This window comes from Triturus cristatus, chromosome 3_2 (assembly GCF_964204655.1).
Source record: "Triturus cristatus chromosome 3_2, aTriCri1.1, whole genome shotgun sequence".
In the NCBI taxonomy this organism is placed as follows: domain Eukaryota; kingdom Metazoa; phylum Chordata; class Amphibia; order Caudata; family Salamandridae; genus Triturus; species Triturus cristatus.
In genome coordinates, this window is record NC_140584.1 from 567,185,886 (window position 1) to 567,210,963 (window position 25,078).

Genomic DNA, 25,078 nt, shown 5'->3' on the forward strand with positions numbered 1-25,078 from the left:
TGGGCGGAGTCGTAACGGAACCACTCCGTCATGAGCACAGCGCGCCTGTGGCTCATGACGGAGTGGTTCCGTCACGAGCATGGCGGCGCCGCTAACACCCCGAACCCCCCCAGCGCCATGGCAAAATTCGTGCCGTGGCGAAGGGGTTAAAATGTGTCCACTGGTTTGTATTTGCTTATGGACTGTTTACTGCCATGAGGTTCATCTATTTGACCTCTATGCAGAAAACACCTTTGGCTCAGCAGAACAGTTTTACCGTTTTGGAGGCAGTTTGTCGGAGTGGCACACAGATTAAAAGAGGTGCGACAGCTGTATTGTGCTGTTTCTTATCTCATTTCAGACTCGATTTTTAAATGTGCCTTGTTGACGTTCATTTTTTGGATTGTAAATTTTCCTTAAATTTAAACTGCTAAACACAACTGTTGGACTGTGTTTCAAATTTCAAATTAATCTCGCGCCTCTTACCTGACTCTGGTGTCGCGCGAAACAGCTACAGATCTCCATGACGTCTTCTTTCTTCCAGAGCACGCATTGCTGCCTATAGACGAATTTAGTGCATCGAGATGCTGGGAGCCATCCGGCGCGGCGTCAGAATACGTGCCGCCATTTTGCAGTTGGCACAATCGATCAGCATTGCCTTGCTTCACAAGCCTTCTGCCAACCACGTTTTTTTTTTCTCACAAGTTCGGAGATTTCGATAAAGTTAGTCCACGACAGGAATGCAGGGGTGAGACGTCTCCTTCAAGTTTTCTTTGCTTGTTTGTCTGCCATGTATCCTCTCGACATAGAAAGACCTTGCAGGCACTTTTTAACCTTTGGCATTGTTCGACGGTTGGCAGCCAAGACATATGTTGTTTCTAAGCCTGCTCACACTGTGTTTTACACACGGAAGGTACAATTTGCCTACGGTACCTCACATTCAGCCTTTGTTTTATAACTGAAGGTGTTCACAGGGCACAACAACTTTAAGGTTCTACTATGTTTGCTGATGTTCTCCACAGAACTGTTACCCCAGTTTTTTGTACGAGTCTTTGTTAACCTGCCTCAGAGAAATGTTTGTTGCTTATACTTTGACAAGTTTAAACTGGTCTCACATATTAATACAGTATATTATAATGTGTATTTGGTTTGCCTTTTCTACTGGGTTCACATGTTCCCTTACATGAGGGTTGGCCCTACGTCGGGGTAAGGTTTGGGATTTGTATGTCAAATGTTATGCTATAATTACATTGTACTCTTACGTGAGGGTGGTCTCTTTGACTTGTTGCAGGGGTGGGTCCCTGCGTGCATAAGACGCCTTGCGCCACACATATAGTTTTGTTGCAGGGGTGGTCCCTGCATGCTTAAGACACATAGCGCCGCACGAGTTTTTGTTGTAGGGGTGGTTCTTGCGTGCTTAAGACGTCTTGCGCCGCACAAGTTTTGGTCCTGAGTCTTCACTTTGCTTGCCTCCTCACATTGGAGAGTTTTCATATTTTATTTCACAGGTTGTCCCTTAGTTACTAGTGGGGCAGGACATTGGGTGCAAGTCCCTTTGTTCTCATGACGCTATATTCTTGCATAGTGTAATTTTTTTTCAAATCACATGTTGTCCCTATTGGTTGGTGGGGGCAGGACATTAGGTATTAGTCCCTCTTGTCCACAGTCACATTCCCGCTGTCCCCTGTTCAGGGTGGGGGCAGGAATTTGGGTCCCAGTCCCTCTTTCCACACCTTTACATGGAGTGTACCCTACATGGGATTGGACACATTTTTGTTATCTATTTATTGCCTTTATTAAGAGGGGAATTGGGTATTTCGTATTTTTATAATGTACCTTTTTGCCTTCTCTTTTTATCTTGCTTAGTCGTTACCCCTCTCGTTATGTCGTTTCTGGCTCTAATTTACAGTGCCTGCCTATTCATAATATTCAACCCTCTACATTTCTGCGCACTCAGTATACTGCGCACATCTTGTCTTCCATCACGCAGTTACTCTCAAGTATTTTCAAGTCTACAAACTGCGCACTTAACAAACTCTCATCAAGCAGTCCTATTATGTTCTTTTCTACATCAACGGCACATTTATGAAAGAAAATTGTTGTTCACACTGGCAGTTCACGCTCAAACACCTTCACGCTTGTGCAACATTTTGCGCATCACCTCGGTTTGATTGCCACATTTCTACATGGTCTAGAACTTTAATTTTTTTGGGTGTTTTAACTTGGTGGCAACAATGGCAGTTTAACCGCAACTGGACATTTTGAAAATATACGTGCGTGCACACTCACCTTCGCGTGTGCCACCTGACGACTCTTCGCCGACGTCTCTTCTTCACGTTATCGGAACCTTTGGCACTGCTGCATTGTTTCTGTTCTCTATTGGTGCGTTGGCGTACTGTGAGCCACCCTGCAGCGACGTCAAGTGCGTGCCTCCATCTTTTGGTTGGTCGATCCGGTCATGTCTTACAGTCTTCATTGCCCTTGGTCAACTAGAAGGAGTCCAAGCACATTTGCATCGATTCAATCTCTCTAAAACTACTTGAGGAGAACTGTCGTCATGGGATTCCTCTGTGAGAGTTCCCGCTCTGGAGTTTGGCTTGTTTGTCAATTTACTTTCGGAAGTTTTAGAGAGGAAAAGTAACTTCTTTCTTCAATAGATTCCTCGGGTGAGACTCTATCCTATTTCTTTTGGGATTTAACACACTTCAGTGGGGTCCAGCATATATTATCTTACTTGGCTTCATTGATTCAATTCATCTACAGAGACAGGTCATGGGTTTTCACCCATATGTACTTTCTGGGACACATTGCTCCATGTGTGTTATACGTTATGGTTTTGGTCCCATTATGTTATTGTCTAGGTACGTTTTTACTCTACCCAGGGTGTCATGTAAGTATGTCACATCTCTGAATTATTCAACGTTTTTACCTCTATACGAGGAGTCTTTTCTTATATTATTTGGTTACCTAATCCAGTGCACATTTACCTTGCATGTACTGCCTGGTCATAGTTCTTTTGCCACAGTGCACAACAGTTTTATCTCTACTCGAGGTGCTTTCTTTAGGGGTTTTGTCCCGTTTGTTATTGTGCACGTTGTTTTTTTGCATATGGGTTTCAGTCCTCATATTCTCTCTGTCACTACAGACATGACTACCCTATGTGTCACCCTACATAGGGCGTCCAGGGTTTTGGTTTGTGGGTCCTTTCCCCATTTATTACAGTGCACAATGTCTAGGTTTTAGCCCAGGGTTACCTTACATTTTACTCTACATAGAGGTGCAGATTCCGATCCTGTAAAACCCGGGTACGAATGGTCAACGGAGCGTATTCTCCGTCCGACTCGTACTCGGGAAAACCACCTTACAAACCCGCAAGTACGATTCGTACAGAAATACCATTTCCGTACGAGTCGTACAAAACACCGACCGGCTAAAAAATACCCACAATTCCGATCCGGGACATCGCGTACGTGTCGTCCGGACGGAGTCAGGCAGCTTTTTACGGACCTGCAAGTACGATCCGTGCCCACGTCACTCCGCACCGCTCATTTTTTACGGCAGCCAAAAACTCCCGGGAAATTGAGGATGACGCGAAGAAGGAGCACAGGTATGCGAAGGACAGCCATGGAACCTATCCTACGTGTCATCCCGGCCCTCCTAGCCTACAACCTGGTGCACAGAAACCGACGCAGATGCCGCAGAAGGTCAGAACAACACCCAGGGGCAAAGGGGGGGGCGAGGGGCAGGAAACATAACCCCCACCCAATGTAAAACATATATATCCTGCACATAAATTACCTCCATGGTCTGGTCACTTCGGGGGGCGTGTCCACCAATCCCACGTACCGCCATAACGGAAGTGGACGTGGACGCGTACCCGTCACCACTACAATGGTGGTACGGACCGTACCCACACCCCCCAGAGCGTGGGTACAGTCCGTACCACCATTGTAGTGGTGACGTAGGGGTACGCGTGGTACGGACCGTACTCACGCCCCCCAGAGCGTGGGTACGGTCCGTACCACCATTGTAGTGGTGACGTAGGGGTACGCGTGGTACGGACCGTACTCACGCCCCCCACAGCGTGGGTACGGTCCGTACCACCATTGTAGTGGTGACATAGGGGTACGCGTGGTACCGACCGTACCCACGCTCTGAAGGCATGGGTACGGACCGTACCACGCGTACCCCTACGTCACCACTACAATGGTGGTACAGACCGTACCCACGCTCTGGGGAGCGTGGGTACGGGCCGTACCACCATTGTAGTGGTGATGTAGGGGTACGCGTGGTACGGACCGTACCCACACACCCCAGAGCGTGGGTACGGTCTGTACCACCATTGTAGTGGTGACGTAGGGGTACGCGTGGTACAGACCGCACACACGCCCCCCAGAGCGTGGGTACAGTCCGTACCACCATTGTAGTGGTGATGTAGGGGCACCGCGGTATGGACCGTACACACCCTATGAATGCAGGGGTACGGTCCGTCTCACCCGTACCCCTATGGCACCAGTACATTATGGATACAAGGCGTACACACGCCACAAATGTCGGACTACGGCCTGGTGCAGCATATTAGCAGTAAATTTGAGGGGGGGGGGGTATGACCAGGACAGCAGTGTACTGCACCAAGGGGGTGGGTAGGTGGGTGGCTGCAGAGGACTCCCAGCAGTGGACAGACATATGAGGGGTGTTATGTTATGTTATGTTACAGCGTTCTTTTATAGCGCACGGCTACTCGAAAAGAGTGTCCCGGCGCTTTCCACCTGCATCTCAGAATAAAAATAACACAACACAGCAAAAGAATGAGAAAAAGAACTGAAACTGAAGCAATAAGAACAGCCTAAAGATTAAAAAGCCAGGTCTTCAGGCTCATCCTGAACTGGAACAAATTGACAGTGCTGCGCAGCGAAAGAGGAAGCGAGTTCCACAGCTGTGGGGCTTTGCAGCTGAAAGAGCGCCCTCCCGTGCGGGCCTTCCTCACCCGAGGGACCACCGCTTTGTAAAGGGATTCCGAGCGCAAGGAGCGGACTGGTCGATAGAAGGCTAGTCTCCGCCGCAGGTATCCAGCCCCTGATCCAAACAGGGCTTTGTGCATCAGAGTCAGGGATTTAAACTGGATCCGCTTCCGGACAGGCAGCCAATGTAGCGCCTGAAGCAGCCCGGAAGCTCGGGCTCGTCTACGCAGGCCAAAGATAGCCCGAGCGGCAGAGTTCTGTACCACCTGTAGGCGCTGAACTAGGTAATCAGGGAGGCCAAGGAAGAGGGCATTAGCATAATCAAGCCTCGAACCGACGAGAGCCTGCACAGTAATACGCCTGTGCTCCTCAGACAGCAGGGGCAGGAATTTACGGAGCATTTTCAAAATTCCATAACAGGTGCCAGCCAGACCCAGAATGTGTGTTCGCAGCGATAGCTGGTTGTCCAGCTTGACACCCAGGTTTTTAGCCACCAAGGAAGACTGTGCAGGAGGGCTCATGTCGGACGGCCACCAATGCTGCCACTCCGGATCGACACCGCAACCAAAAAACAGAACCTCGGACTTGCTCGAGTTGGCCCTTAGACTGTTCCGTTGGAACCAGTCAAAGACCAATGTAAGACAGTCCCGAATTCTCCCTCCATCAAACTCCTGGTCTTTCCCGCATGTGAAGAGGAGTTGCGTGTCGTCAGCGTAAGAGATGATCTGGGCCCCATATGCTTCCACCAAGGCCGCCAAAGGGGACATAAAGATGTTAAACAACGTGGGGCTCAACACAGATCCCTGTGGAACCCCAACTCCCAATGGCGGCATCTCGGCAGAGCTCTGGGAAACCCAGACCGTCTGGCGGCGGCCTTCAAGGAAGGATGTAAACCACCTGAGCGCCGTCCCCCTAAGGCCGATGTCATAAAGCCTCGCTAAGAGCGCCCTGTGGGGGACGGTGTCGAAGGCCGCCGATAGATCTAACATGACCAGCATCGCCCTCCCGCCGACATCAAGAGTCTCCCTGATGATCTCAGTGACCTCTAGCAATGCCGTTTCCGTACTAAAATTAGGACGGAAACCGGATTGAGATGGATGGAGCAGATTGTTAGCTTCCAGAAAGCGCGACAGGACACCGTGGACGTGTTTTTCCGTGATCTTCGTGAGGGCCGGAAGAAGTGAAATTGGCCTATAATTGGCCAGAACCTCGACGTCGAGACCCGGTTTCTTTAGGAGGGGGATCACCATCGCTCTCTTCCAAGAGCTGGGGACCCTCCCCTCCCTCAGCGAGGCGTTGAGGATGGGATTAACCAGCGGATTCACCACCTCCGCCATCCCAGCCAAAAATTTGGCGGGGCAGGGGTCAAGTGGCGAGCCAGATTTCAAATTGGCCAACAGCTGCCTGGACACATCGCTGGAAACAGCAGGAAAATCAGACAGCACCGGGTGGGTGCAGAGGACTCCCAGCAGTGTCCAGACATATGAGGAGTGGGTGCAGAGGACTCCCAGCAGTGGACAGAGACGTATGAGGGGTGGGTGCAGAGGACTCCCAGCAGTGGACAGACATATGAGGGGTGGGTGCAGAGGACTCCCAGCAGTGTCCAGACATATGAGGAGTGGGTGCATATCACTACTAGCAGTGGACAGAGACATATGAGGGGTGGGTGCAGAGTATTCCCAGCAGTGGACAGACATATGAGGGGTGGGTGCAGAGGACTCCCAGCAGTGTCCAGACATATGAGGAGTGGGTGCAGAGGACTCCCAGCAGTGGACAGAGACGTATGAGGGGTGGGTGCAGGGGACTCCCAGCAGTGGACAGACATATGAGGGGTGGGTGCAGAGGACTCCCAGCAGTGTCCAGACATATGAGGAGTGGGTGCATATCACTACTAGCAGTGGACAGAGACGTATGAGGGGTGGGTGCAGAGTATTCCCAGCAGTGGACAGACATATGAGGGGAGGCTGCAGAGGACTCCCAGCAGTGTCCAGGCATATGAGGGGAGGGTGCAAAGGACTCCCAGCAGTGGACATACATATGAGGAGTGGGTGCATAGCACTACCAGCAGTAGACAGAGACATGGGGGTGTGTACATCATCCTCAGATGACCACAACTCCATGGGTGTATGAACGCATCCCCAATGTGCGACTATGTTGAGAGTGCCATAACAACACATCACTGACAGCAGTGTCCCACTCCCATGAGGATATATGTCTTTCCCCCACTGCATGACACACCACATGTGGGTGTGAGGACAAATGACACATGCATACCCACCCCTGGCGGATGCAGCACAATACACACACTGAGATAATGTCACAAGACTGTATAGTTATGTTAAAGCCTACTAAACTAAGAGAGCCAAAGGGGACACACACTGTCACACACATTCCAGGACTGATAGGAATGTACAGGTGCTGGGACAGCCACCAAGTTGTTGTCTCCCATGGAAGGAATAGGGAGGACTTCCCTGGGGGGGGGGGCATCATGTGGGGAAGGACCAGGCACCGCAGGGACAGGAGGGGGAAGGGTAGGTGTTGTGGGTGCAGGGACGGACGACTCCACCACAGGGGGTGGGCAGCGCCAAAGGTGGCGGTTAGCATGGCACTGCACACGTCCACAAGCTCGTCCAGCGTCTCCCCTGCACCCGAAGGAACCACAGGCCCCAAGGGGGGGGGGGTCGAAGGGATGGGTTGCAGCGCTACTGGGGGAGGTGGTGGACAGGGGGGGGACTCAACTCCCCTACCAGTGGAGTGCCTTGCCCGTTTGCATGATGGTGAACCAGTGGGGCTGAGGCCCAGCACAGCCAAGTATGTCTCCTTCTCAGACTGTGGGGCAGGGGTGCCGAGGAGAGTGACATTGGAGGGACTGAGGAGTGAGGCATGCGGACTTGGACTGTGGCTGCGTGTCTGCCTGTGTGCCCTAGACCCAGTGGGTGTGCCTTCTTCCCCCTGAGTATGGGTGACAGGAGGTGTGTGCTTGCCCTTCTCTGTTGGTGTGCTGGCTGTGTCTGGTGCGGTGCGTGGCTGGGACTGTCTGTGCGTGCTTGGGACAGGCATGGGAGTGGGAAGTGTGGATGGTGCAGGGGTAGGGGGGACGAAACGCTGCAGGAGACTCACTGCTGCCGTCAGTGACGAGTCCATGGACCTCAGCAACATCCGTTGGTCAGACATCGCTGATGACATGCCCTCCATGTACGACACCATCTGTGTCAGCAGTCTGGTGTGGCCACGGAGGACAGTCAGGATCGATGTCTGCCCGACCTGCAACTGCCGCTGAATGTCCACAGACTCTGCAGTAAGGGCAGCAGGGGAGACAGGGGCAGGGGGTGCGGTGCCTGGCACGAAGGAGACACGTTGTTGCCCTACACGGACAGAAGGGACCCGAGCAAGTGGGAGGGCGGTGATGGGAATGGAGGGGGCGGTGACAGTTATAGTGCTGCTGCCAGCTGTTGGAGCAGCCTCCGCCCCCTCAGGGAGCTCAGCCTCGGGCCCGTCAGCGTCGTAGTCGGTGTTGGTACTAGACAGGTCCTCCGCCTGACTCCCCTCGCCCTCCGTGCCACTTGATTCCGCCGACTCCCCAGCAGTGGTGGCACCGGTGCTCGATCCCTCCTCCTGGTCCGTGCAGGTGTCTCCCTCGGTGTCCCACGATGATGCTGTGTGCAAGGTGAAGAGACATGAAATAATCAGTCACCTGTGTACATCTGACACATGAGTCCAAACAAAATAGATCACAGTGCATATCAGGAAATGCATCATGAGTAACATCTAGAATACTCTGCACATATGTAAGCCATGCACTCCCCAGTTGGTTCACCCACCATGCCACCAGAAAAAATGAACATCAGGACACAACAGCAAATAACTCGATATCCAATTATACTGAGAAGCTAGTGTCTGTGAACAGTGGAGCACAGCCAGACTATGAAGGTATGCCACCTCTTGTTCACTGTGAAAGAAGCAGTATTGGTGCACCCAAGGCCAAATAACAGACGCCAATGCTGAAGGTGTCCCCACACTCAGAGACCTGTGAGTACTTTGTAAACCCTAAAGAAATACATTGTGATCCCTTGGGAATCACAACACTTTACACAATCGACATGTTTAGAATGTGTGAATGTGCCACTTTTGGAACAGAACACACATGTGCCTGGATAACAGAAGTCACACAAGGAGGTGCACACAAAACTACTTTTACACAGTCATTGTATGAGCTGGCAGCCTAATGCAAATAAGCCACTGTTAAGAAGAAATGTGGTATCAGGAAGTACATATATATGGCACCACGGTGGTCTGGATGACTTGACACCCGTAAGTTGGTATCAGCAACAACCGGGGACTAACCCAAATGCAACCACACTGTGGGAACATGTATATGTATAATCTCTAATCAATTTTATTACAGAACTGTGCCTTTGTTTCAAATGTGCCAGCGTGTCCCCTAAAAGTGTAAAAGTGGTTTCTTGTGCACTTCCTTGGGAGACATCTGTCATGCAGGCACATTGTCCTTCACAACAATAAATCAAAGTCAAGCATATAAACTATTGGGACATGTTGACAAGTGTAGTCAGTGCCAAGGTACAAGACATCTTGACTAGCAACTTGAATCATGCCACCTGTCACATGGCCATCCGTACCATGATGACACAGTTGGCAACACATCTGACCCACTACCTGTCATGTGGAGTGGCACACATGTCCAGACACAGGACAATGCATTAGCTAATGGCCCTGCAATTGTGTCGGAATAAGGAGCACCTGCACTGAGGAGACGCCCTCATGGGAACCAAGAATGTCCACACAGATGTCAGCACACACAGACCAAACTACGTAGCATCTGGAGCACACACCGGTGCTAAAAATGGATGAGCAGGAAACATGTCTTTTAACTTTTGCCACATGCTGCAAAGCACAAACATTACCCCCTGCACAACATGCCTGGGTCACTGCACGTTGAGTGTCTGTCCAGACAATTATCACACACAGGTCAGACCTGGCAAGGAGACATAAGGTTTGGACATGTAGGCCTTGCCTGCACAAACTCCCCCTACCTGAGACAATGTGATTGAGACAGAGCAAGTAGTTATACCTCTTAATCTGGGATTACTAAAATGTGCATCAAGAACTCCTAAATGTACTCAACATCACCTTGTGAGGCTGACCACACATATTTGTGACAAACAACCATCAACAGATAGTTGTACATAGACACACAGGCACTGCCCAGTGTGAGGATGCACAAGCCTAATGGGGTCACCCTGGACAGTGGACACATGTAGCACACTTTACGTAAATACAAATGAGGCCATGGAACAATGCCACAGAGGGCAACCTATGCTGAACACACAGTGAATGGGCACAGTGTTTGATGCCACACATGATTCCTAGGAAAAGGTGTCTCAGGGGACTGTAGTGGGCACACTGCTCCATGGTCCTGGAATGATCTGACTGTAACAGGAGCAACCGTCCCGGCACTATGCATATCTCCCACTCATGCACATCATGTCTGAGGCCACTACATAGGTCATGCATGCTGCAAGTCGGTTTATTTGAAACCTCACACTCCTATGTTGAGACTCAGGACAGTGCCAACAATTATGGACCCCCAAATGAGTGAACAGGACAGGGCACAGGCAAGGTACCAACACATGTCACAGACCACCCCCACCCATGATGCTGAAAGCAGTGTGCACCTTGATTAACTTGCAGCCTAGATGATCATGTGCAATAGTGATTACACACAGACCAGGGAACACATGTCAAGGGGGGGAAGGGAGGAAGAACAGCACCGGTTGACTTGGGGGAACAGGATATGCACTGCACATATAAACCCTGGCAGTGTATTCAGGCGACTGAGCACTTCCAAAAGCTGGTGACACACAACAAACACACATGTCCCTACCCCCTTCCTGCTGCTGTCTCTCCTGTAACCGCCTATCCATCTCAGGGAAGACCACCGCCAGGACAGGCTTCATTTGGTGGGTCAGGCGCCGGCGTCCGCCGTGGGGGCGTGGTGGTGAGTCCCCCAGCAGGACCCGGGCGATCCTCCTGGTCCAGCACAGGATGTCCTGCCAGCGTTTCCTCACTTGGGGCAGGCGCCGACTGCGACCCTCCACCGTATTCACGGCCCTGACGGCCCTCTTCCAAATTCTCCCCTTCTGGTAGGCAACCGTGAGGATGACAAAGTGAGACTACATCACTACACCTGCTCCATGTCACAGAGACACACATTTTAACATCTTTGATTTGTTGAACAGGGCATAGTATGCTGCCAACTAATAGCACCTTTGCCATAGGGACATTCGCCTCTGTGTAAGCGCCAATGCACTATATGGCATTGAAAGTAAACACGTGGCATGAGGGGTTCAACACACTCCCTGATCATGGCACACACTGAGCATCAAAAGCAACACAAGGCTGATGGACAGCACCTCCAAGCTGTCACAGGCCCCAGGCCACTGACGCAACCTCAGCAGAGTACACAGACACACACAGGCACAGATCATTCACCTGCCATTGGCAACAGCGGATACAAACCTCACTCTGCACATGTGCCACTTTCCTGGGGGGTGTCACAGGCGTGGGGCTAGCCCAGCAAGTCAGACACACAGCACAGCTTACTTCTCACATCAGATGGGTAGAGCAGTTGCCTCCTCCATGCAGCTGTGGTCCAACACTCCACATAGACACTCACCCACATGACAAGGAACATTCACACACATCAATGTCCAGGGAGCGTACACATCATTTGGACACTCTCACCACAGCTCCACTCAACTCACACACATCTGTGGGTACAGTCACCTGTCACACCGGGGGGACCACTGATTCACCTCAGGACTATAGAACAAGAATGCCCAAGAGGATTAGCCACGCTGAATGTGCCATGCACCATGCAGTGAATGTCACAGTAAGCACAATGCAAGTGAGGAGTGCACACATGAACCACATCATGCTCTGCATGAGAGACATAAGCCATTCCCCCCTCGCTGGGACCCACTCTAAACAACATTTCATGTCTGTCACACCTGGACACAATGCCAGAAGTGACAGTCACAAAAAAAGGGGCACAGTCAAAGGTAGTGGAGTCAGCACTCACCTGCTCCCCTGGTCTACCATACAGGCTGGAGTACTGTGGGAGGATGACTTCCAGCAACGCCTCATTCTCTTCCTGTGTGAATGGCTGGGCCCTCTCCACAGCCCTTGACATGGTGCCAGAGGAAGACAAGATAGCAGCAGTGGTGTCGACTGACATGTTGTGCAGGCAAGTGCCCTCTCATGGGTTCTGCCTGACTTATATCTGCCTTGCTGGCCTATTTCATTTACAGGAGTGCAGAGTGATTGGTCAGACTCATTTGCATCCTACGTTTCCTCCAATCCCTTTAAACATACACCAGTGACAGCATTAGCATCTTTCAAATTTGCAGCAGCATGTCAAGTCAACAACCACTTTGCAACAATATATAATGTGGCCAACTGCTTTTTCCAGCCCACATGATGGAAAATTTTGATCTTGAAACTCGGTATCCATGAAAACCAGCATGCATTTAGGCCCTAATACTTGTCCCTTATGTGTCCCCATTGTAATGTTCAAATCCCCACACAGGTACAGTGCGTTTCACACGTACCCCTAGGGCACCACTACTATAGTGATACGACCCGCACACGTGTGTGTAGGGGTCGTATCCCTATAGTAGTGTTGCCGTAGGTGTACGCCATAGTGATACGACCCATACACACGTGTGTACGGGTCGTATCCCCATAGTAGTGTTGGCGTAGGTGTACGCTATAGTGATACGGCCCGTACACGGTGATACGGCCCGTACACGCGTGTGTACGGGTCGTATCCCTATAGTAGTGTTGCTGTAGGTGTACGCCATAGTGATACGGCCCGTACACGCGTGGGTACGGGTTGTATCCCCATAGTAGTGTTGGCGTAGGTGTGCGCCATAGTGATACGACCCGTACACGCATGTGTACGGGTCGTATCCCCATAGTAGTGTTGGCGTAGGTGTACGCCATCGTGATACGACCCATACATTCGCGTGTACGGGTCGTATCCCCATAGTAGTGTTGGCGTAGGTGTACGCCATAGTGATACGACCCGTACACACGCGTGTACGGGCCGTATCACTATGGTGTACACCTACGGCAACACTACTATGGGGATAGGACCAGTGTGTACACGTACGTGTACGACCAGTGTGTACACCTAGGTGTACACACTGGTCGTACACATACGTGTACTACCGTAGTACACGTACGTGTACACACTGGTCGTACAGGTACGTGTGTACGGTCCGTACACACACGCGTACTCCTACCCAAACCCAATATGGTGATACGCCCATACACACGCCCTCAGAGCGTGTGTACGGTGCGTTTCACAGCTTACACTGGTGATAGGAGGCGCACACGAAAGGAATGGAGGTGTCAGACTCGCACAAGATTGTACATCAAGTCATTGTCAGTGCAGTCCTTCATGTGCAGGGCCTATGTGTGTCAGGCAGTGATGTGGCACATGTCTCCTCATGTTTTAGCACAATAGATGTGTGGTGACCTGTGTACACATGTCAAGTGTGATGGGGCACCATGTTGCACACTTCCCCTTCACACTTTGCACATGTCTGCATGTAGTACAAACGAGTCAAGCACTGCATCACTGGTATGGCACAGTCCCCAACACCCGCAACTGTCCCCTGATGCCAGGTACATGGATAATTACACCTGACATCTAACTACCAGCGTGCCACGATGTGACTATGTCATGTGTGTGTCATGTGTTCCCATGAGCTTGCTGTTGGTGTTCCGTCAACTGCATCTGCTGTTGCTGCATCCAGCATGTGTCTGTGTGTAGATGGGCATGGCACACAATTACGCACACCATGTCACATGTGGAATCCCACGTAACGTGTGTCTGTATGCATCGAACATGGTATTTCGACCTGAGGACATATCTGCGTTGTCTCAATGTCTGTGTTATCAGTTTTGACATGTACCCCTTCATGGCAATGTGTGTGATCTGTACTTTTTAAATGACATGTGACCTGTGCATCTAGCTTGCTGCAAGCTGTCTGAATGAGATAACATCCTTCTAATGCAGATATGTGGATGTATGTCACTCCTGTAATGTGTCTGGCTGTTCACTTACACTGGCCCACAGCTAGTTTCATGGCATGTAATGTAGACCTTGACAATCAACGTTTGTAGTTGGCTCTTCGTAGAAGTATCACCTGGCTGGCATACGTGTCCTGGATATATTGCACAGACCAGACTCTGTATTTAGCAGATGTGTATTAGCTGTTGAACATGTGCTCAGTTCATTGACATTGGTGTTGTAATGTACTCAATCTTCGTTATTCCTTCCAAATTTCTGCAGGGCACCGCCTCTCCCCCGACCAATGCCAGACTTGGGTGCCATGAGGGAACGTGACTGCATACACCGTTACAGATTCACCCAACAGTTAATTGAGGACCTGACAAACAGGCTGGCACCACACCTCCAACTGCGACACAATTATCCTATTGCGCTGACCCCCAAGATGAAGGTGATGGCAGTCCTAAATTTTTTTGTCACCGGTACGTTTCAATTCACCATAGCTGATGTGGGTGGCATGTCCCAGACCATGTTCAGCCGTGTCCTGCATGATGTTTTAGAAGCCATGTTGGAGCACCTGGATGAATTCATCCATTTTCCAACTTGTGAGCAGTTGACAGGTATCAAGGGTGAGTTCTATGCCCTGGGAGGGATGCCCCATGTAATTGGGTCCATTGATGGGACACATGTGGCTTTGGTACCACCACAAGCACAGGAGGTAGCCTATCGAAACCGAAAACATTATCACTCCATTAATGCCCTTGTTGTGTGTCTACCTAACATGCTTATTTCCCATGTCTGTGCACGTTTTCCAGGGTCATCACACGATGCATACATCATGAGGCGTAGCAGGGTGCCAGAAATGATGCTGCGGCTGCACAACGAACGAGCATGTCTTGGTGGTGGGTATACTCTGTTTGTCCTGTATTTAGCGGTATCTTTGTATGTTATGGCATCTCCTGACCCACTTCTTTACATGATGTTTCCATGTAGGGGACTCTGGCTATCCCAACATGCCATGGCTGATGTCGCCTCTCCGCAACCCCAGAACAGCTGCAGATCACCGTTACAACAACGCCCATGGGCAGACCAGGCGAGTGATTGAGAGGACGTTTGGCCTCCTGAAGAGCCGATTCCGGTGCCTCCACAAGACAGACGGGTCCCTCCCATATGCACCGGTGAAGGTCTGCAAAATCTTCCTCGTGTGCTGCATGCTGCAAAACATGGCAGTGGAGAAAGCTGTGCCACTCATCCTGGATCCGGATGAGCAGGAACATCCACCCGTGGAGGATGAAGGCCTTGGTCACGAGGCAAGTGAGGAGGAGGAGGAGGAGGACATCCGGAGTCAGCTCATATGCAACTTCTTCTCATAATGGTGAGTCCCTGGGTCTGAGTGTGCATGCTTGGAGCCTTGTGTGGCATGTGTTGCAATGTGTGTGTCCAGCTGACTGTATGCTAAGTGACTTAGAGGTGTGTTCTGATGTGTCACTCGAGTGATGATGTCATTCCACACATTTTAGCTGACACACTCAATTTTCAACAAGCATGGTGTCAACCTTATTCATGTAGAGTACATGACCATGCATGCAGATGACTATCTTTTTCCTGACTTCTAGTGTGTCATCCCCAGGTAGTTGCGCATGCTGTCTGCTCGTGGCATCGTTGTGCTCCTGCTATTCCTCATGAGTATTGCAACGTGTGCTGAATCAGCGTTACATGCACGGACATGGTGAAAAGTCTCCTTTGGGTAAGGTTTGCAGCAAGGCATTTTGGGTGTGGTAGTTGTTTGTAATGTGTGGGCACTGCTCCTGTGCAGGTTTTGTTACTATGCATACATGTCGACTCACGATGGGGCACATGACATGTAGCATGACTCACATGAATTGATAGTCACACTTCGTGACAGTCATCTGTAATGGGATTGTGGATTGTGGTGAAGGCATCAATGTGTGTAAAACTTTCCTCTGAAATATACGGGATGCTACGGGTGGACATAGTGTGGGACATCCCGATAAGAGGCTCAATGGGGAATTGCAGCCTCTCCGTGTGCAGCAGGGGGTGTTTGGCTCACCCCCTTCACTTGTGTGCCACTTCAATGGATTTACAGCATCTGTGGTGCGAAGGGGGTGTCCAGTGAGGCTCCCACATGTTCATCCAAAAGACCTGTGAGTCTGTTCATATTGATGCATTTCCATAGGTGTGAGCCTGAGTAATAAAGGTGTTCCTGTCCCTCCAAGGTGCCTCATCTCTGTCAATGCAGGTCTCTTGCCACTGTGCATGCTGCATCTCTGGCATAGTTGTCAAAGATTGTGCATATGAGTCTCTGTGTAGATTAGCAACATGCATGCTGTTCTTCATGTATTTGATTCTCTATTGTGCATGAAGTCCATGGCTGTGTATGTGTTTTGGCATGTTGGTCCCCACAACGGGCCGTCAACACCTGATGAGGGTGTGTTTCCTGTGCGCAGCTCGGCCTTCAATTTCCTGATCCTGTGTCAGTCACCTTTGGTGATTGTGCATCCATTGTCTCTGGGTGTGCCATGAAAACCGGACACTCCTTCCTTTACATACACCTGTTGCAGTTGTCCTTTCTGACATCCTTGTCTTTGTGTGCAACTTGTGGCATAGTTTCCAGGACATGCCGCCTGCTGTTGCAGCCCCTGCAGCAAGGGCACACGAAGTTTCCGGATTTGGCAACACACACACTACAAAGATGCTCCTCCCTTCCTCCCTCAACCCATTCATTTGACTGTCATCAGCTTGTCTGTGCCACAGTTGCGGCCACGCGGTGCCAACCCTCAGGTCCTTGCATGACCCACATCACACTACAGTCTGATGTTACAGCCACCCTCCAAGCAATGTCCATCCACAAATCTACCGCCTGCTCTCAGGCATACACTAAGCGCACACACAACACCTTTGCATGATGAGTGTGCAACTCCAACTGCCTACACAGCGCTGCCACGCCTTCCAGGCCCTGTCACACCAACCAGGTCATGTCCATCCTACTCCCCACTGGCTCTGTACCCTAGCAAGGCCATGGGACTCAAGGCTTCTGCATGTAGTATGCTGTCGTCGTCAGACACATGGCACAGGTACCATCTCTCAGCGTGTCAATCTACAATGTGTCCAGGACCCCCCTCTCCACCATCACATGCGCACAGCACCTCATCATCAGCTCGTATGCCATTGACAGCCAGGTGCTCCTCACCCTCACCAAGGACGCAGACATTGCCAGTTCTAATATTCAAGAATGCATGATATCCATTGATGAATGGCTGAACATCAACCACCTGAGGCTGGACTTGTACAGGACTGAGGTCAACATCTGAGGATTGTCCACTTACAGCTGGGTCAACTGCTTGTGTCCCACCCGCAAGAGCCCTGCACAAGCACCCAGTGTCCCGCACACAAGATGGTGTGCATCATGGATTGGTTGCTCACATTTGCCATGCTAATCACCAGCATCTGTGCCTCAGCCACGACAACATCCGTGTCAAATACTGCCCTGCCCTCTACGGAGCAGGCACATCCAAACTCCCGGGAAACTTGTCCACATCCAGGGTGCATCTGCACACCACAGCTTCAACATCCGGCGCACCAGCCACATCACCGTCCAGCAGAGATAGCTGCAATGGATCACTGTCTGCTGCAGGATGACCTTCACACTACACACCCACACTCAGGAGGCAGGCCACAACCCCGAACCCAAACCAACCTTGTACCACTGTCATCCGTGACCCTGTTGGGCCATCTCCGTGCATCCAACCTTGCCCTGGATACCATTCTTCACATCCACCTTACTCCAGCATGCAGGACATCGTCCTCCCACCTGGCCACACATACCTGGTACTCCCTCCCGGGGAAACTCGACATGATCCATGACCTCTGCGCCTTAATGATACTCTTCCAAATAGGTCTGTCCGCACAGTATTGCAAGCCCCCCCTCAGCAGCTTGAGGACATCACAGGTGAGTATTGTGCTCTATGTCTGCATTGAATGATACATTGTGACCCATGTGTGTCCTGTACCAGACTCAGATCCCAGGGTATGGATGGGTGGAGTTAATTCAACACTCAGGCATAGTTTGACATTTACACACACATATGTTGTGGACTAATGCAAAATGACAGCAACATCTCTTGAAATATAAAGATTTTTATTTACGGTGGGGTACGTGTTTTGGTAGATAAACTAAGGTGCTCTACAGGGTGCATAGAATCCAAAGTTCACAGGGGGAGATGGGATCCTTTGCTTTGGAAGTCATCAGAGTCCAGACCACAGTGTTGGTCATCATTGGTCAGACTGTGACCAGCAAGTCCATGTGGCAGAGAATGTCATTGGATGAGGTGCTGCTGTTGCGTCTGAGGGCCAGGTGCCAGGCCAGGTGACCTGGGAGATGTGGATGGTCCGCTGACTCTCACGGTCTTTTCTGTGGACGACCCACCTTCCTGGGGGGACCCTCTGATGCAGGCCTTGACGATGCTTGTGATGCTCCGTTGGACGAATCCTCCTCCTCTTCCCTCCCTGTGGCTGGTGGTGATCTTCGCCTGGTGGCACAGGGAGGGTTGCCCATGTTGTCGGCGATCCGACGGAGTGAACGGCTCATGTCTGTTTGCACCGCCAGGAGCTCAGCCAGTCTTGCCTCCATCCGTCCCTGGTGTTGTTGTTGACTGGCATGTTGCTCGGCCTGCAGGTTCTTCATCTCGTCGAGGGTCCCCTTCATCTCTGTGAGGCTCGCCACTACCTGGCTGATGCCCCTGGTGTCACGCCGGTATGTGTCCAGGATGTGGTGTATGTGTGACATACCGGTTCCCTCAGCTGGCTGGTCAGGTTCACGCCTCCGCCTGCCTCCACTCCCACCACCCCTGCCCACACGAGCCTGGCCTGCCGTTGTGGGCACATCGGGTCTACGGGACCCCTGAGGGATGGCATTTGCGGGGTTGTCTGCCTCCTCCTGGGTGTCCGGTAAACCTTGTCCCTCCTGGTCAGACTGGCTCTGTTGTTCAGTGCGAGCAGGGCTCCTGGGTGTCTCCTGGGATGTGGCAGGAATGGAGGTGGAGGTTGGCACAGATGTACCTGACTCAGGTGCTGCAGGGCCTTGGGCACCAGAGGGGCCAGGTTGGTCGAGGTCATCCACGGAGTGGTGAGAGTCGTCGCTGCCAGTGGGATCATCTTCACACTGAGCCTGGGACTGTGATTGTTCCCCCCATTGTTGGGGGGAGGTCCATGACGTTGCCCTGTGTGTGAGAGAGAGACAATGTTAATGCTGTTTCATGCCACATCCATGTTTCATACATATTCAAGTTGTCACAGTTCCTCCAGGTAGTTGGATGTGCCTAGCATTCCTCTCAATGTACACTTGGGGATGGGTATGTTGCGGGGGACAGATTGATATGTTCTCCTGAGTGTTTGACCAGTAGAATTTTGGCTAGGATGCGTATTTGGCTATGGATTGGTCTTGTTGTGTCACATGTCCATTGTGAGAGTGGGTAAATCCGTTGGCTGCCCCGGGGGTGTGTGCTTGTGTAAGGGGGGGGGTGTGACCGGGCCTGCTGTTGGGTGTAGAGTGATTTGTCATTGGGTCTCCCAGGTGATGTGTCTGTCCCCTCATGGTGCATGATGGCATGCCAGTGAGTGTGAGTTCCTGTGCTAGATATCTTAGCTTGTGGAGTTGGTGTTTGAGTGTACAGTGGTCACAGGAGGGCCTTGTGCTGCATACAGCAGGGCCAAGTGTCAGCTACCTTGTCAGTACTTTGCCAGTCCCTGTGCATTGGGCATGGTGCATGGGTATGTACTTAGGCCATATGGGCTGAGGGCATTGGAGTCTGCTTCTGAGTTGCACAATGTGTTGTGTGAGCCCCACCCTCCCAGCATCCCGGATATCCAGTCTTGGGTTTGTGGTTGGTGTGGGCTGGGACATGGCATTGCCTTTATTTGTGAATGGGGCATGGAGACGTTAGTGGCATGAGTGTAGTTTTTGAGTGTGGTTGTGTGCGGTGAGGGCTTGGGGGAAGTTGCGTGCATTTGGTGTATTTGTGGTGTGGATGCAATGCCGCCCATGTTACGTGAGCTGTTTGTGTACTCACCAGACTCTGCGACTCCTTCGACTCCGTGTACTCCCACCGGCGGAAGCAGGGCCATCACCTTCTCCTCCCAGGGATGGTAATGTACCGGTCTGCGGGGCAGCCCACCTCCAGTGATGTTACTCTGGGCGTATTCCTCGTTCATTTTCCTCTTGACTGCCCTCCGCAGATCGCACCACCTGGCTTGGCATTCATGCCTGGTCCTTCGGATGGGCGAAACAGCATTCACCTTATCGACGTTCCTCTGCCACAGGCTAGTTTTTTGGGCTATGCTGGTCTGTCTGACCAATGTTCCAAACAGCTGTGGCTCGACTCTGATGACTTTGTTGACAAGGAGGCCCAGCTCCGCCCTTGTGAACTTTGGATTCTTGTCTGTGGGCATGGTGTGGGGTGTGGGTGTGGATGGTTGTGGGTGTGTGGGTGTGAATGTGACGGTGTGTGTGTGAATGTGAAGAGGGGGTGTTTGTGAAGGAGGTTGTGTGAAGGTGTGTAAGTTAAGGTGTAGTTAAGGTGTAAGTAAGGTGCAGTTGTTTGTCTGTGGGGTCTGTCAGCAGTGGGTCTGTTGCAAAGGCTCATGTGTGTGTGGGCCCTTTTTATTGGTCCATTTGTGGGTGTGGCTGGGTTTGAAATTTTGGTGGGTGTGTCATAAGAGGTGGTTGTGATTTTGGTCCTCTGTTTGGATGTGCCAGGTCAGTCATTGAGATGTGTTTTGTCATGTAGACGTGTTTTGTGGTGTTGTGCGAGTCGAATTGACCCTCCTTGTGCTGTTTTACAGTGTCCTGGTTCTGTGCGAGTCTTTTTCACGTAGGTGAGGTCCGTACATACGCGATGCTGGGTGAGGGTGCTGGGGTACGGTGTTGTGGTGTTGTGTGGTACGTACAGGTGCGGGGCTGGGGTACGTGCGTGGGGTGCAGCACGTACATGCACGGGGCTGGGGTATGGGCCTGGGGTGCGGTGCGTACAGGCACTATGGGCCTGGGGTACGGTACGTACAGGTATGTGGCTGGGGTACGGGCCTGGGTGCGGCGCGTACAGGCACTACGGGCCTAGGGTACGGTGCGTACAGGTACGGGGCTGGGGTACGCGCCTGGGGTGTGGCACATACAGGTGCGGGGCTGGGGTACGGGCCTGGGGTACGGTGCGTACAGGTACGGGGCTGGGGTACGGGCCTGGGGTGTGGCGCGTACAGGTGCGGGGCTAGGGTACAGGCCTGGGGTACGGTGCGTACAGGTACGGGGCTGGGGTACGGTGCGTACAGGTACAGGGCTGGGGTATGGGCCTGGGGTGCGGCGCGTACAGGCACTACGGGCCTGGGGTACGGTGCGTACAGGTATGGGGCTGGGGTACGGGCCTGGGGTGCAGCACGTACAGGCACTACGGGCCTGGGGTACAGTGCGTACAGGTACGGGCCTGGGGTACGGTGCGTACAGGTACGGGGCTGGGGTACAGTGCGGACAGGGGGGGTACGGTGCTGACATACGGGGGTACGGTGCTGACATATGCGGGGGGAAGGGGGGGCTGTACGACACGTATCCGGGCACATCCGGGCCTTTTAGATGCGGTTGTGTATTCGGACGGGCGGTACGGATCGTACTTGCGCGCTCGGACTTCTGTTTTACGATCTGCACGTAAAAATGTCCGGCTCCCTCTCCTACACTTTTCCCGACGCTATTCGGACGTAAAAATGTCCGGCTCCCTCTCGTACCCTTTTCCCGACGCTATTCGTATGTATTTTTCACATACGAATCGTACCAAGCCGTTTGTACGGTACTTGTACGATTCGTACATGAAAATATACGGATACGAGTCGTACGCAAATTTATTTTACCGGATCGGAATCGGCACCAGAGTGTCTAAGGTTTTGTTTATGGGTCCTATGCCCATTTATAACAGTGCACAATGTTTTTTTTACCTCTTCACGAGGTGTTTCACGTGGGTTGTATTCCCGCAACTCTAATGCACAACACTTACCTCTCCACGAGGCATGTGTTTTTTATTTAAGGTTCTTACCTTCACAGTGCACAATCTTTACCTCAACACGAGGTGTCTCACAGGGATTTTAGTTCTGTATTTACAGTGCACATTGTTTTTTACATCAACACGAGGTGTCTTGCAAGGGTTTTTGTCCTGCTTATCTTGTGCACAACGTTGACCTCTTCACAAGGTATTTTTCTCTTTTGTTTATGTGCACACCCATCTAGTTTCACATGTTTTGTGGCTTTTGTCCCACTTTTACATTGCACAATCTCTTGACCTCTCCGGAGGTATGTTTGTTGGGTCTCCCCATCATTTTGTGCATAACATTGTACCTCCAGTCGAGGTGCGTCTGTACATGGACATCACATTACATGTCTTATGGCTTCACTGCAGTGCACGTTTTACCTTTCCTAAGGTGTCTAGTGTTGGTCATGTTTTTTTTAACAGTGCACAATATTCAGATCTCCTCTCAAGGTCATTTCTGCACACGCTTATTATTATCCTTACTGGGTGCATAGTATGAGTTCTTCTTGTCCTATTTCTAGCATGCAGGGTTTCAGTACACTGGTTGTTAGGTGTATTCTCTACGTATTGCTTCTTGTTTTAGGAGACTGTTTCACCCAGTGCCGTTAACATTTTATTATCTTAATATTTTTCCATTACAGGGAAACATGAGTAATCTTTTGTATTTCTCGTCTTCTCTGTGATTGTATTTGTCTTCTTCTCTGCCAACTTGTTTCTTCCTGATGTGGATTACTCTCTCGCACACTTACCTGACCAGTTGGTGTACAGAGAGTACTCATTGATGGTTTCTTTTCCTTTTCTTTATTTCTTCCTTTATTAGAAAGGAGGATGGGAAACAGGTTATGTTTATCTGTTTCTTTAATATTTTTTGGGGGTTGCTTTCTTTCTCTCTACCTCTACTCTGTTTCTCTCTAGTACTCTCCTCTCTATTTCGTTCTTCTAGCTTCTACATCTGATTCTATATTTCTCTTTCTGGAAGAAAGGAGGATATGTGGTATCTTGGTGTTAGTGCTGTTCATGTCATCCACTGCTCCTCCAGTGGAACACTGTGGATATGATGTAATGTGGAATGTTAGTCTCTGGATACCACAGTTGGAGATGGGCTGAGCGCCTTGCTGGCTGCTCCTGGTGGGGCTGAATACTACTGAACCTACATCTTGTAACCAACCTGAATAAATCCTCTTGAAACATCACAATCAGCCTGGACTTGATTACTACAGATTCTGTGTAAGGTAAAGAGAGAACAGGAGTCTATTCTGTGCATGGTAAGGAGAGGGTGGGGTTTTATTCTGTCTATGGCAAAGGGTGAGCAACAGTGGATTCTGTCTGGTAAAGAGAGAGCAGTGGAGTATTCTATTTATGGTAACGAGAGAGCAGGGGTGTGTTCTGTTCAATGTAAAGACAGTGCAGGGGTGTGTTCTGATAAAGATAAAGACAGTGCAGGAGTATATATCATGTATGGTAAAGAGGGAGCCCATGAGTACATGTTCAATGTAAAGAGAGAGCAGATATACATTCTATCTTTGTTAAAGAGATCAGATGTTTATTTTGTTCATGGTAAAGAGAGAACATGAGTGCTTTCTGTTCATGCTACAGAGAGAGCACTGGAGTATTCTGTGTATAGTAAAGAGAGAGCAGGGGTGTGTTATGTTCATGGTAAACAAAAGGCAGGGTGTAATTTGTCCATAGTAAGGAGAGAAGGAGTGTATTTTGGCCATAGTAAAGAAAAAGCAGTGGAGTGACAGTCCAAGTTAAAGGCTCTGCAGTGGTGTTTTTGCACTTCAAGGCAAAGAGAGAGAAGTGGTGTAGTCAGAGGCATAGCTTGGTCAGTAAGATTGGGGGGGGGTAGGCGGTGAGCATCATATTTTCCAACAAGCATGCTAGCATATCATGTTAAAATACATTATAGGAGAAGCAGTGCTGAAAGGGAGTTTAAGAGACAGCGGAAAGGAAGCAAGGTGCAGATTGTAAGGGGTATTTATATCACAAAACTTTGTCAAACGAACAACATGTTTTAAGACCTTCAAAACAGACACGAGAGGCAGTGTATGTGAGTGTTTTTGTCTGTGTGTGTATGTAAAAATCCCAGGTGAAATCCGACAGGCTCCTCACCATGCCTAACCGAAAAACCCTGTACCCAAATATAAACAGATTTATTAAGGGCGTGTAACACCCCAAACACCCCCCCTGAAGCCACGTCCTTGGATTTGGTCTGGCTATCGTTACTAAAGATCAATGGGTATTCTCTCCATCGGAAAGCGAAGGAAGCGGTGCATTTTGCTCACAGTAAATAGAGAGAAGGTGTATTCTATTTATGGTGAAGAGAGAGCTGTGTGTATTATGTTCATTGTAAAGAGACAGCACAGGTGTATTGTGTCCCATGGTTAAGCGGGGACAGTAGTGTACAGCCTGACTGGTGTTGAATCTTCCGTCTCGGTCCCCATCTGCTCCCAGTTTAAAAGCTCTACATTGGCTCCCTATCAGGAAACGTGTTTGTTTAAGATCATCTGCCTGAAACATAAGGCAATGTTTGGAAATAGGCCGAGGTATCTGGTTACGAAACTTAACTGGTATGTACAAAAAAAGAATCTTAGGTCGGGAACAAAACATTTACTTACCCCTCTCAAGGTCCCTACCGCCAGAAATGGTGGCAGATCCTTTTCCCACTTAGCTCCTCTTTTCTGGAATGAGCTAACAATGCAACTTCGAACTATTACAAACCACCGACTGTTCAGAAAGAAGCTTAAAACCTGTCTATTTTAGACATTTTTCTCTTGCGCCGTGAATGATTTCCCTCCATCGAACCTGCTACAGCGCCATGAGACCCTTTCGGGTGGTATGTGCGCTTCACAAAACCTAATAGTAATAATATTTTGTTCAAGGAAGAAAGAGGGAAATGATGTATGCTCTTCAAAGTAAAGAGCGAGCAGGGGAGCATTCCATCCATGGTAAAG

At 50.5% G+C, this 25,078-nt stretch overlaps 1 long non-coding RNA gene across 2 annotated transcripts in view; it reads right to left on the reverse strand.

Annotated features, from left to right (window-relative positions):
* Positions 1 to 2,341, reverse strand: part of LOC146857703 (uncharacterized) — a 45,172-nt gene extending 42,831 nt beyond the window's left edge. Inside the window, exon 1 of one of the 2 annotated variants that reach the window (XR_014979605.1) lies at positions 2,269 to 2,341. This is a non-coding gene — a long non-coding RNA (uncharacterized LOC146857703). Of the gene's footprint in view, positions 1 to 465; positions 522 to 2,268 lie in introns of those variants that run through there. The other variant, XR_014979604.1, reaches the window with a different exon arrangement.
* Between the last annotated feature and the right edge of the window lie 22,737 nt (positions 2,342 to 25,078).